The sequence below is a fragment of the Labeo rohita genome, chromosome 3 (genome assembly GCF_022985175.1).
Source record: "Labeo rohita strain BAU-BD-2019 chromosome 3, IGBB_LRoh.1.0, whole genome shotgun sequence".
Lineage (NCBI taxonomy): Eukaryota > Metazoa > Chordata > Actinopteri > Cypriniformes > Cyprinidae > Labeo > Labeo rohita.
In genome coordinates, this window is record NC_066871.1 from 8,084,637 (window position 1) to 8,098,643 (window position 14,007).

The 14,007-nt window shown below is 40.1% G+C and overlaps 1 protein-coding gene across 1 annotated transcript in view; it reads right to left on the reverse strand.

Annotated features, from left to right (window-relative positions):
- The window catches only part of pde4a (phosphodiesterase 4A, cAMP-specific), a 63,293-nt gene that overhangs the window by 21,865 nt on the left and 27,421 nt on the right, over positions 1-14,007 (reverse strand). The window lies entirely within an intron of this gene.

The window sequence follows — 14,007 nt, forward strand, 5'->3', positions numbered from 1 at the left end:
GCTAATGTTGAAGCCGATCTGCCAAAACGTCAGGTTGTGAAATGTGCCACTTTATGATGTACTAAAGTATGTGTGGCTAAACACCGCCTCTGCAAAAGACGATCAACGCCTGCTTCTACATCACTGCCTGTTTAGCCCCGCCCACCGATTTGCACATGTACAGTACACGCAGATCTACAGTACACAGAAATCAAACAATAAAGATGGCTCTGAAGACAACAAGATGCTGTTCAGTGCCTTTCAGTTTCAAGTCCTTCCTTCTGATCCTAACATTAGGACAGTGTGGATGAACTTTATTTTTAATGAAGTTTCAGACCACATCAGTAAGAACTTGGTCCTTTGCTTACTTCATTTTACCACAAATTCATTTACAGACAAGGCACAATTCGACGCAGGATTTTCAGGAAGATTGAAACTAAAATACGACTCTGTGCCAAATATATTGGATCCGACAATAACGTCGCACCACGTAAGTGTGCGTAACTGTTTTTATTAAGTGGTCACTATTGCTTTATCTGTTATTACAGATCATTTCACATATACTATTTATGTGTCCATCTATGAAGGATGTAGGCTGTCAAACGTACACAACTGTTGGTCAATCATAGCAGTGGCTGTTTACTTCCAAGCAGTGTTGCCAAGAATTGGGCTACGTTAAAACTGTTGCCATGTGATGTTTTTCATGTCTGCGGGTTAAAGCAACCTCAAAAAAACGTGATATTTAGCCCCTGGAATGCAAATTTTAGCAGGGGACCCCCTCCAAAACATGATTGGGCTAGTTTTGAGTAGTAATTTGGTGGGTTTTGAAAACCTGGCAACTCTGCTTCCAAGTGTACAATTTGCCACGTCTATTCAAACAGAGCGTTGTGATGAGGGGGTCAAAACAGGACAGAAAACAGCTTATTTCTTCTAAATTATGTTTTTTTTAATTGTCAAAATCTCAATAACATTATAAGTACACCTCAGAGAACAGTACAACATAATAAAAAAGGCAGTTCATGACCACTTTATTACTTCAGAAAACATGGAATATGGTGATGTGGGCTTCTTTTATGTTGTCCTTTTTTGGCCCCTTCATATTTCATAGAAAAAAAAAACCCATAAAGGTTTGGAACCACATGTGGGGGAGTTAATAACGGCATAATTTTAATTTTGGGCAAACTACTGCTTTAAGCTTTGCACTAAACACAGACATCTGTGGAAGGACTAATCCACTCAGTTTTAGCATTAAACATGTGACTAGTGGAAAAGTACCGGATACAGTGTCTGACCCCATCTGGGGTTATAATAGACGTACTGTATTTGTTCAGTTATCGTGGCTCTGTGATAATGAGTGAAGACTAGTCATCCGGAGAGCCTAATGACTGCAGAGCTGAAAGTGAGTATGAAACCTATTGCAGGTCATTCACCTGTAGTAAACAAGGCATATCATGCCACCAAATCTAAATGCAAAAGCTGGAAATGTTGGAAACAGTACAACAGCTCATCTTCAAACCATTTGGTTAGTATCATCTGATGCTCATGCATCTGAAAAAGCAGATGTTCATGGAGCTCAAATTGGGGTCGGGGGTCATGGGCACGAAGCAGAAGAGAGAAGAGGGGACTCTCGCATGATTCCCAATTCCTCAGCTCTGGTTCCAGCCTCCTCTGAGTCATGCTGGGAATTATGGGTACCAACACCAGTGAAAACCTCAAACCAAAGCCTACACTTCAGAAGTGAAGCGTCAGAACTAGACGCCTGCCAAGACTTCAGTCTCTCTCTCGCGCTGTCAGTCACTCTTCCTCCCCCTCACTCCCTCGCTTCTCACAGACAAAATACTAAAACCCCTCTTCCCACACGCAGTGTATGAGGCATCTGAGCTCGTCTCCTGCCCCTAACTGCAGAACTGAAGGTACTTTTAGCCTGTGGCTATGGAAAGCTCCCGTTTCTGTGCCGGATCCGGACTACGCCTAGGTTCAAGTCTGTATTTTCACCGCTTGTTTACATTTTCTACAGCACTTGAAACGTGCCTGTGCTGGTTCTTTCTAGCAGCTGCCGTCCCCTCTCTCTCTGGAGATCCTGAGTGATGCGAATACACAGTAAACAGGCCATGCCTGTCCTCTCTACATGCCCCTTGAGACAAACACCGCCTCAGGCTCTTGACCTACACCTCCTCTTCCCTCTTCTCCCATCACTCTGCCTTCCATCTGAATCCAGTTGTTCCTTATCTCGCAGCTCACAGAATTCCTCTCGCAGCGATGGAAAAGACCGAGCGACATGAGCGACAGAAGATGGAGTGCACAAGTGCTTTAGAAAAGCGTGAGGAGAGCAAAAAACATGAAGGAGGAGAGGAAGAGTAAGGGGGAGGGGGTGACTCATGGCCTATCTAAATATTTACATGCCCTAGGTGCATCTACGGCTTCTTCCAAAACCATTTTATTTTCCCAGCAACAACTGCAACAGCAATTACACATGACAACACACAGTTGACCTTAAAGAGTCAGCTTACCACTTCTTGTCACTATCTGCATAACTACAGCAGTCAGGCTCTACTGCGCAGCTTTCTGTAAACCCATTTCCTATTTTTATGAAGAACAAGCTTTTTTTTCAGCATTAACACGGTGCCTTTCGCTTAGAGTGTGTTGCTTTCCTTGCACTGTATTCATGCCTGTAGAGGTAGCGCGCGCGCGCGCGTGTGTGTGTGCGTGAGGGAGAGTGAATGTGTGGGCGCACACGAATGCTCCTGCTTTTCTGTCTGTGCTTCACTTTAATGCCTCCTGTAGTCATGTGACATTTGTGCTGCTCGGAGACTATCCACAAAGGAGCGAACAATAAGAAATGAGAAGCCTTGTCAACCAGTTTCCCCCTCTCCTCCCCTTTCTTGTGTTGCGAATCGAGCCCCTCTCTTTCTCTTTCACCCGCATTCTGCCTCCTTCTCTCCTTCTCTGGCTTTTTACCAGTCTCTGTCTTCTGTCTCTCAAAGATCTCTGCCTTTCGCTGCCTCCTTCTCTGTAATTTGTGTCTATGGCTGTGACTCAGCCCAGAATAAAAAGCAAGCAGAATGCATGCTGGGATATTGGAGTTCTCATTTGTTTATAAGGCTCAAGAGACACGCTCGCTATACCCTCATAGACACACAATCAAAGGGCATTTTTGTGTGTGTGTGCACTAACTCTTGGAAATTCAAAAGTGAGTTTCAAGAATTGAAGGAATACAATATTTTCAGTTTTAGGAATTATTATACAGTTGAAGTCAAAAGTTTACATACGCCTTGCAGAATTTGCAAAATGTTCACAATTTTACCAAAATGAGAGGGATCGTACAAAATGCACGTATTTTTTATTTAGTACTGACCTGAATAAGATATTTCACATAAAAGACGTTTACATAGAGTCCACAAGAGAAAATAATAGATGAATTAAAAAATGACCCCGTTCAAAAGTTTACATACGCTGATTCTCAATATTGTGTTGTTAACTGAATGATCCACAGGTGTTTTTTTTTTGTTTGTTTATTTAGTGATAGTTGTTCATGAGTCCCTTGTTTGTCCTTAACAGTTCTTTAGAAAAATCCTTCAGGTCCCACAAATTCTTTGGATTTTCAGCTTTTTTGTGCATTTGAACCCTTTACAACAATGATTGTATGATTTTGAGATCCATTTTTTCACACTAAGGACAACTGAGGGACTCATATGTAACTATTACAGAAGGTTCAAATGACAAAAAACTTTTTGAATTTGAAGTTCAGGGTAAATGTAACTTATTTTGTCTTTGGGGAACATATAAGTATCTTCTGTAGCTTCTGAAGGTCAGTACTAAATGAAAAAAAAAAGAAAGATATTTAGGCAAAATAAGAAAAATGTACACATCTTCATTCTGTTCAAAAGTTTTCACCCCCAGCTCTTAATGCATTGTGTTTCCTTCCAGAGTATCAGTGAGAGTTTAAAGCTTCTGTAATAGTTGCATATGAGTCCCTCAGTTGTCCTCAGTGTAAAAAGATGGATCTCAAAATCATACAGTCATTGTTGGAAAGTGGGCAGTTTAACTGTTCAGGACAAACAAGGCACTCATGAACAACTGTCACTAAACAAACAAACAAAAAAAAAAACAGACAGGTGTTGATCATTCAGGTAACAACACAGCGTTAAGAATGTAAACTTTTGAACAGGGTCATTTTTGTAAATTCAACTTGGTAAAATAATTAATTAAATAAATTCTGCAGATTCTGCAAGGTGTGTAAAGTTTTGACTTCAACTGTAAATAGCACTGACATCAAGATACACCTGTATGTGTGAAAATAGTGTTAATAATCATAAAATGATTGTGGAAGAAGAAGCAATTATCTTGCTTCAGTAATCAATAAGGGTGGAAAAATGCATTAAGCTTTCATCATAGATAATGTACTCGCAAAATACACACACAACGCACACGCCGTGAGTGCAGGATATGCCATTGGCAGCGCTTGCTTTCATTCTGTGATAACAGAACCCCCGGAGAGTAGCACTCTGGACAATGACATGATGATCATAGGGGGCACAGAGGAAAGGATTTGTGCCAGCTGGGTGAGTTTCTTATAAAAGATAACACATTAGCATCAGCACATCCCTGTGTCTCTGAAAACAGACCCTAGCAAATTGATTGGGCTGTTTCTGTATCTTCTACTCCTTGCTAAATGACCTTGGAGTGACTGTAAAAAGCTGCAACCTTACAATAATTCCAGAAGACAAGAAAAGCAATTACTGCTTTCAAATACAAAGGTGCTCAAACTGAAGTCTAAAAATATTAGAAATGGTTATACGGTGAAAGTCCTGAGGGAGGAATTTAAATTCATAATAGCTCACACATGTGCCCCCTGAAGGCTTCACACAATGAGAACGTCTTCCTAGCGTCCAAGAGGCTGCCTGAATGTGACAGCACAATTAAAGCCATTTGATAAATGTTGTACCGTCCTCTACACAGTCCAGGACAGCACGAGCCGAGGCATGATTCTTACTTTCAGAGCTTTTCGAGATGGCAGTTTTGAAATTAATTGAATATAAATCTAGGCCTATGAGTAATAGAGCGTGTAATGCTCTAAAAGAAGTAGCTTTGAGTCACACGGATTTGGACTCGCCAAATAAACGCATGCACTAAAACTACCCCCATTTTTTCCCTCCAAGATCACAATCACCATGTAATCCCAAATTTATACTGTAGGTGGTCCATCGACCCCTCATCTGAAGAGCTTGCCTCTGTTGCATTTACTCCCATTTGCCACTACAAAGTGTTCCGGTAACTCATTCCAGAATGTTCTCACTTACAGAGCAATAATAAAAGAATTTGATTATGTTCCATTAATACTCTGGATTTTAAAAGGCTTTGAAGTTTGAGTCAAGAAGCTGATTGAATTAATTAAAACTTGCTGTACAGTATGCAAGGCATGGAGGATTTACAGGCTCACTCCTTCCAATGACCCTCTTATTGATTCCTTGCTACCAGTAAACACAAAACCTGGGCCTTGGAGACTCTCGAGCTCCCTGAGCGCACGGCTGCAGTCCATCAGTGAATTCTTTAAGTGGGAAGAGCAATTTAAAAAAAACCCTTCATTCTCTCCCTTTCAGTTAATGATTAACGCCTCCTCCGACCCCCAACCACCACCGCCCGCTCGCCCGCTCCCAGCACGGCAGCCTGAATGGAGAGTGACAGTTATTTCCTGCCTCCACTTTCTCCGCTGCCAAGCACAGATGCTTGTTGCTTGTGCACCAAGTGCACACCAACGCCCCCGATGACTGCCTCCCCCTCTCCTCACCCAGGCATTTAGCACCTGGTTGATTGCAGCATGCAGGGAGGGGGCCAGAGGAGAGGGTAGATGTTGGGGAGTGAGGGGCAATCATAAAATCAGTGGCGACTGTATATGATGCTGTCACATCGCTGCCTCTTTAATCAGCAGCTTATACCATGTGATAGAGCTTTTATTGTGGCGCTCTGTCCCTTTGGCAGTGCATTACAGCGAACTGTGTCTCATCAGTCCCCGCTCTGACTCACAGAGATATTTAAGGGAGCGTGTGGAACACTCTCTTCCAGCAGCTAGAGTCCTGGTGAAACCTGCAAGGCTCCTGATGTTCCCGTACACGCTGGTGCTCAGCCTCTTCCCTCGAGATAGGCGAGTGACCGGCTCCCAGAGGGCAGGTAAGCGTAGAAGCTGAAAGCCGGCTGTGATCTGCACCGGAGGCTGTGCCCTGTGTCACAGTCCCTCAGAAAGAGGCCGGCCGGCCATGCTGCGCTTTCTGGCGTGAAGTCATCTTGCCGGACACCGTGCTCCAGTCAGATAAGAGAGCTGGGGATTACAGCAGATTATCTGACAGACAGGATCAGAAGCACCCCATTGAAAGTGTCCCAACAGTGAGAGCTCTACCATTACAGACAAGCCAGGCATCTGCCCTCAGGAAGAGGCTTTAAAGCCTTGATACCATTGATTCAACTGTACAGTCATTTCTCTGAGAGCCATTGAGAAGATTGCTTTTACTATCTATATAATGGCTGGATGCATTTCCAAATTCCACATAAGCCTCGGCTTTGCGCACCGAGAGTGACTCTTCTGTGGTGTGTGATGTCGGAGTCCTGTACAGACTTGATAGGCTGCCACAAAACTTGTTTTACTACCATCCTGCTTCCTGTCTGTTTACGGTATGTCGGAGTAACACTGCATCAGTCATTTGTTCTTTTGCCTGATATCTCTTTTTCACAAGTCCTTGTGGGATACCTTTCAGTTCTTATTATCTAAATGATATTAGCACACTACTGACTTCAAGAACAGTTCTCCGTCTTGGCTATAAATACACCCCAGAAAATTTTGTCAGCATTTACATCAGCATGTCAACCAGTTTGACTTTCTTCACTGAAAACAATAAAAAGACTTTTAAAAGACTGAGAATTTCAAGCTTTAAAAAGGACACAAAAACAAAGTATCATACTACCGGTCCACTTTTTTAGTTCACTTTCAGAATAAACATTTGATGATAATTTACTCACTCCAAAGTCATCCAAGATGTTCATGTCTTTCTTTCTTCAGTCAAAAAAAAAAAAAAAAAAAAAATTAAGGTTTCTGAAGTAAACCTTTTCTCCATATAGTGGACTTCAATGGTGGCCAATGCGTTGAAAGTCCAAATTGCAGTTTCAGTGCTGCTTCAAAGGGCTCTACATGATCTCAGCCGAGGAATAAGGATCTTATCTAGCAAAACCATTGGTCATTTTCTAAAAATGTTTTAAAAAATTCTATACTTTTTAACCACAAATACTCGTTTTGCACTAGTTCGACTTCACACATTTTAGTAGTCATGTTGGAAAGGTCACGCTTGATGTAGACGGAAGTACCAACCCAAGCGAACGTGCAAAAAAAGTCAAACGAAGGTAAAACGGACAGTCCATGTTGGGCGATTTTGAAGCTGGAGGAGAAAAGAGAAAGTTGAAGGAGTTTTTCACCCTTCCCTACCTTTTTGAACCGGAATACACAAGTGAAGAACAAAAACACGTGACCTTTCAGCACATAGCACATTGAGTTGTAGACGTGCATCATGCACTGTGTTTAAAAAGTATATACGTTTATGTTTTTTTATAAAATGATTAATTGTTTTGCTAGATAAGACCCTTATTCTTTGGCTGGGATTGTGTACAGCCCTTTGAAGCTGTGTTGAAACTGCTTGTTGGACTTTAATCCTGGAATATTTTCCTCAAAAACCTTTATGTCTTTTTGACTGAAGAAAGAAAGACATGAACATTTTGGATGACATGGGGGTGAGTAAATTATCTGGAAATTTTTATTTTGGAAGTGAACTAATCCTTGAAGTCATATGATAGCTTTGTTTGAAAAATGGAACAAAATTGAAGTTGTAATTCGAGTCTGACAATTTTTTCATAAATTATTTGTCAATAACAATGTCAATTTCAGTCTGTTCCTCACACAACTTCTCATGACTTTTATCTTTTTAAAATTTCCTTCACCGTTTATTGTAATTGAATGAAAAAATTCAACAAGTATCACAATTTCATCTTTAGTATTTCAGGGAACAAAGAAAGCCATACACTGTAAAAAATGACAGCAATTTTAATGGTAAAAGACTGCAAAAATGCAACATTGAAAACCTATTAGTTGGTTAACAGTAATTTCCCCTACTATATACGGTATTGGACATTACATGTAATTTTACAGTAGTATACCATTTTTGGAAGTGGAAAAAAGAACGTATGATGTACAGTGAATATCCGTAAATTGACATTCCCAGAATTCCCTGTGTTACATTTCACATTTGTTTTTTCGTTGAAATAACTGTTTCTTCTTAGTTTTTTCTTATACATTTTGTACATTAGGATTGTTAAATTAATGTTTATTTTTATTGTTAAATATTTATATTTCACCATATTTTTACAGTAAAATTCTGGCAACCCTACCTGCCAGTTTTACTGTAAATTTTACAAACTTTTTCTTACAGTGTACACTGTAAAAATGACCGTGAATTTAATGGTAAAACACTGTAAAAATGCTACAGTAAAAACCCGTTAAATGGTAGATGGTAAATTCCCCTACTATATACGGTGAAAATTTGTATTGAACATTGCATGTAATTTTACGGTAGTACTGTTTTTGGAAGTGAAAAAGAATGTATATTTTACAGTGAATAACCGTAAATTGACATTCCCAGAATTCCCTGTGTTACGTTTCACATTTAATGTTTTTCCGTTGAAATAACTATGTTTCTTCTTTTTTTTTTCTTATCAATTTTGTACATTAGGGCTGTATGTTACATCTAATGTTGTTATTGTTAAATGTTTATATTTCACCATATTTTTACGGTAAAATTCTGGCAACCCCACCTGCCAGTTTTTTACTGTAAATTTTAAGGATTTTTTTCTTACAGTGTACACTAAAAAAAGACTGTGAATTTAACGGTAAAAGACTGTAAAAATGCTACAGTAAAAACACGTTAAATGGTCAACGGTATGTTCCCCTACTATATACGGTGAAAAACTGTATTGGACATTGCATGTCATTTTACGGTAGTACTGTTTTCGGAAGTGAAAAAGAATATAATTTACATAAATAACCGTAAATTGACATTCCCAGAATTCCCTGCATTACATTTTACATTTAATGTTTCTTCTTAGTTTTTTCTTATCAATTTTGTACATTAAAGTTTTATGTTACAACTAATGTTGTTAAATAAACAACATTAGATGTAACATAAGTTTATGTTACATCTAATGTTGTTAAACTGTTTTTGGTAGTTTTCAGTATATTACAATGTACAAAATAGATTTCAGTACTTCAGTAGGTTGGTATAATAACATTACATCAGTTAATGAAATTACGGTATTTAAATGTAAATTTAAATTATACCCGTAAAACCTAAAATGTTGGTACCGTTTTTTTTACAATAAAATTCTGGCAACCACAGCTGCCAGTTTTTTACCGTAAATTTTACAGATTATTATTTTTTTTTACAGTGTACAAGTTTGAATTATTTTTGAATTACACATTTTAGGCGAACTATTCCTTAACATCTTTCAAAATTAATGCCTACAAACATAACCCTTGTTGTGCACAGCATTCATGACTGGGAGGCTGACTGTAATAAATTATTCTATTTGCCACCCCACTGTGCTTTCCTCTCAATCCCATCCTGCAGTGTCACCCAGCTGTGACCTCATAACAGCAAACTTCACCCAGTGAACCCCACTGCCGTGCCACGGTAACCAGCACTTCGAAACATTACTCAGTGGCGATGGCGCTGCCCAAGCCAACCAGCCAACAGCCTGCCAGCTCCCTGCTCATACTCAAATCTGACTAATTCCTACTGAGTACAGCCATTGGCACCCCAAAGGCTCTCTCTCTTCCCCTGCTACGTTTGCTCCTTTCATTCCCTAGTGCGACTCAGCGCACTAACCTTTTATATGGAAATCGTCCCTGTGCATCTAGGGGCCATGAGGAGTAATGGGAAACTATTAAGAATCTGGTTTCCAGCATTCACATCTTTTAACAAGCTTTAGTGAACTGAAATGTCAGGGGGAAGCCCCGAACAAGTGTTTGTTTTAATGAGGGTTGCTTGCGATTAGCATCTGTCTGCTTTCAGCACTCAGCGGCACTTGAGCAATTCCATCCTCACTGGTTTCAGGATAGTGGGATTTACAGCACATCACAGGCTGAATATATAAAGGGACTGGTAGGAAGATACATGAAGGACCGTTTACAGTCAAAACTGTTTCATTCTAAGACTGGAAGAAATGCAAAGTCTCAAGCTTTGTTTACATCTTACGCCAGCGAAAATAGACCCTTAAGTAAGCTGCGATGCTCCATTTCACTGTATGACGACATATTGATTTGTTAATAGCACCAATCGAACATCATTTCCTGGTGTAATGACCAAGAGAAAGAAGTTACCGAGGAAAGGAATTCCATAATCAAGAGAGCAGTGGTCAGTTGGCTGTCTAACAAAGGCCCTTCAGAGACACCATTAGAGACATCGCAACTGAACTGGAAATACAATTAACACACTGATCCATGTAATGAGCCAATCAGGGATATTGACACCGGCTCGGATCCAGTAAAAGCATTCATCCTGTGCTTTTAGACGGCACATAGCGTCTCATGCTGCATACACCAAATCTGTAATGTACAAACCAGCTTCCAGAGCTGCACCCCCGCCCTGATCTCCTAGTGCAGCCCACACAGAGAGGGGTATTTTTAGCGTATCACCCTGTCTCTGAGATGGAAAGCATAACTCCCCCTCTGCAGGCTGGGGCTGCTGGGGCTCTGTTATTTTAATCCAGACTGGAGAGAGAGATACAGAAAAAGAGGGAGGGAGTGAGTCATCAAGAGCTACCTTTGTGTCAGTGTAGAGTTGTCTTCTGCGCCACCATCATCTCTCCATCTCTCTCTGCACCAATCTATCTCTTACATTTCAGACACACATCATTGCTATCTATCTATTTATCTGTCTCTTTTTGTATTATCTAAATATACACTGATCAGCCACGGCTTCAAAACCATTGACAAGTGAAGTGAATAACAATAACAGTGAATAGTCAGCTCTTGAATTTCATGTGTTGGAAGCAGGAAAAATGGGCAAGTGAAAGATCTGAGTGATTGCTAGACAACTGGGTCATCTCCAACAAAGCATCTCCACAATTCTTCTGGGGTGTTCCCGCTATGCAGCGGTTAATACCTACCAAAAGAGGTGCAAGGAAGGACAACTGGTGAGCCAGCATCAGGGTCATAGGTGCCCGAGGCTCAATGATGCATGTGGGAAGTGAAGCCTAGCCTGTCTGGTCCAATCACACAGAAGAGCTACTGTAGCTTAAATTGCTACAAAACGTAATACTGACCATGACAGAAAGGTGTCAGGAAACAGTGCATCACAGTTTACTGCATATGGAGCTATCAAAAAGTGCCTAAAATAGACATGTTAGTGCAGAACTGTACCATTGAGCAATAGAAGAAGGTTGGCTAGTCTGATGAATCACATTTTAGATTAGGTGGATGACGGTGTGTGTCGTTTACCTGGGGAAGAGATGGCAGAAGGATGCGGGCAGAGGCAGTGTTATGCTCCAGGCAATTTTCTGCTAGGAAACCGTGCATCCTGGCATTCAAGTGGATGTTACTTTGATATGTATCACCTACATAAAGATCGTTGCAGACTATGTACACCCCCTCATGACAATGGTGTTCCCTGATGGCCTTTTTCAGCTAGATAATGCACCCTGCCACACTGCAAAAATTGGTTTGAGGAACAGAGAGTTCTAGGTGTTGTCTCAGCCTACAAATTCCCCAGATCTAAATCCGATTGAGCATCTAAAGGACGTCCTAAACCGAATCTGATCAATGGAGGCCTCACCTCGCATATAGGACTTAAAGGGATAGTTCACTCAAAAATAAAAATTCATTCATTAAGTCATTAATTACTCACCCTCATGTAATTGCAAACCCGTAAGACCTTCGTTCATCTTCAAAACACAAATTAAGATATTTTTGATGAAATCTAAAAGCTTTCTGACCCTGCATATGCAGTACTGACACAAAACAGGAAGAAATTGTTGAATAAAGTTGTTATTTTTTTTTCCTTGTTTTCTCATAGCTTCATAAAATAACGGTTGAGCGACTGATGTCATGTGGACTATTTTAAAGGGGTTGCTAAAAAGAACATTATTTTGTGTATTTGATGTAATGCAATGTGTTTACATGGTTTGAGTTTCAAAAAACACATTATTTTCCACATACTGTACATTATTGTTGGTCCTCTCTGCCCCGCCTTTCTAAAACGCGTCAATTTCTACAAAGCTCATCGTTCTGAAAAGCGCGGTGTGCTCTGATTAGCTATTCACTGCGTTGTGATTGGCCGAATACCTCAAGCGTGTGATGGAAACGTTACGCCCCTTACCATGTTGTGATGCCGTGTCCCAGCATGACGAGACAAAAACAATAAAACCCATTATAAATGAGCCATTTGTTGCATCCAGTGAGGACATAATCACTGATTATAATGACACATACTGTCTTTTTACATTGCATTGCGTTGTGTCGTGCCGCGCAAACGTGTGCTTTTGTGATTATAGAAACGTACTCTACACTGCACAAAACTCACGTTTGAATAGCCAGTAGCAAATTCTTTAAATATGAAAACGTACTTACAGGCTGTGAGTCAGAAGCACCAGACTGTCCGTGCAAAATTAAAATTGCCCCACTTTATAGAAACATCCTTTGTGCACTTCCGGCATTGTAGGCTACTCTCCCAGGAAACAGTCCTCTGTAAAATGCGCTGCACACACTCGAATATATGCGTTCTACTGTTCTGGAACAGTGTTGTAAATATAACTATAACCACTGTTGTCTAGGAAAACATCTCAGCATTTTTCTCTATATAGTGGACTTATACAGTGCCCTGAGTTTGAACTTCCAAAATGCAGTTTAAATGTGGCTTCAAACGATCCCAGCAGAGGAAGAAGGGTCTTATCTAGCGAAACGATCGGTTATTTTCATGAAAACATGAAATCGCACCATATGACCCCTTTAACAAGGTCCTTACTACCTTACCGGGCCTTGAATGTGATAGATGCGTTTCTGTCTATGCAGCATCAGAAAGCTCTTGGATTTCATCAAAAATATCTTAAATTATGTTTTGAAGATGAACAAAGGTCTTACGGGTTTGGAATAACCAGAGGGTGAGTAATTAATGACAGAATTTTCATTTTTGGGTAAACTATCGCTTTAAAGAATGTTCTGCTAATGTCTTGAAGCCAGACACCACAGGACATGTGCTTAAGTCTTGAAAAATCCATGCCTTAATGCATCAGAGCTGTTTTGGAAGCATGAGGGGGCAATATTAGGCATATAATGGTTTTAATGTTGTGGCTAATTAGTGTAGATATATGGAGAGATATAAAACTCTATCTATGACAATTGGTTTAAGACTGCACAGGAAGCTCAGCTTCCCCTGAAAAGGCATCACTGATAATACTTATGTAATATAAATGATCTGATGTAAGTAGTATGTATCATATTATTTGATGTATAATATGTAACAGATTATTTATACATTATTATTTATAATTACTGTTCATGCTGATAATGTACTTTAATACACTTTAATGTAAATCAATCCGTGCACAGGATTCCATGAACAGATGGTCCGGAGAAGCCAGGCTTCACTGGGTGTCTATGACAGATACCTCTTACATTGATTTAATGGAGCAAAGGATGCTGTTCATTGGACAAGAGGCTCTAAACACGTCATTTTGGATCCTGCCGTGACACTGTGCTTCTGTGGGAGTTTACGAGAGCATTATAAGCACAGTTTACATTGGAATGAATCAGAAAAATCTGATTTTTAATTGGACACTATCTATCTATCTATCTATCTATCTATCTATCTATCTATTTATCTATCTATCTGTCTCTTCTGATTTCCATTTGTGTTCTTTCCACGGTGTAAATCTGAAGTTCCTATCTTCCCTCTTTGTGCCAGGCAGTATATTAATGAGATTTTATCTAATATGGCA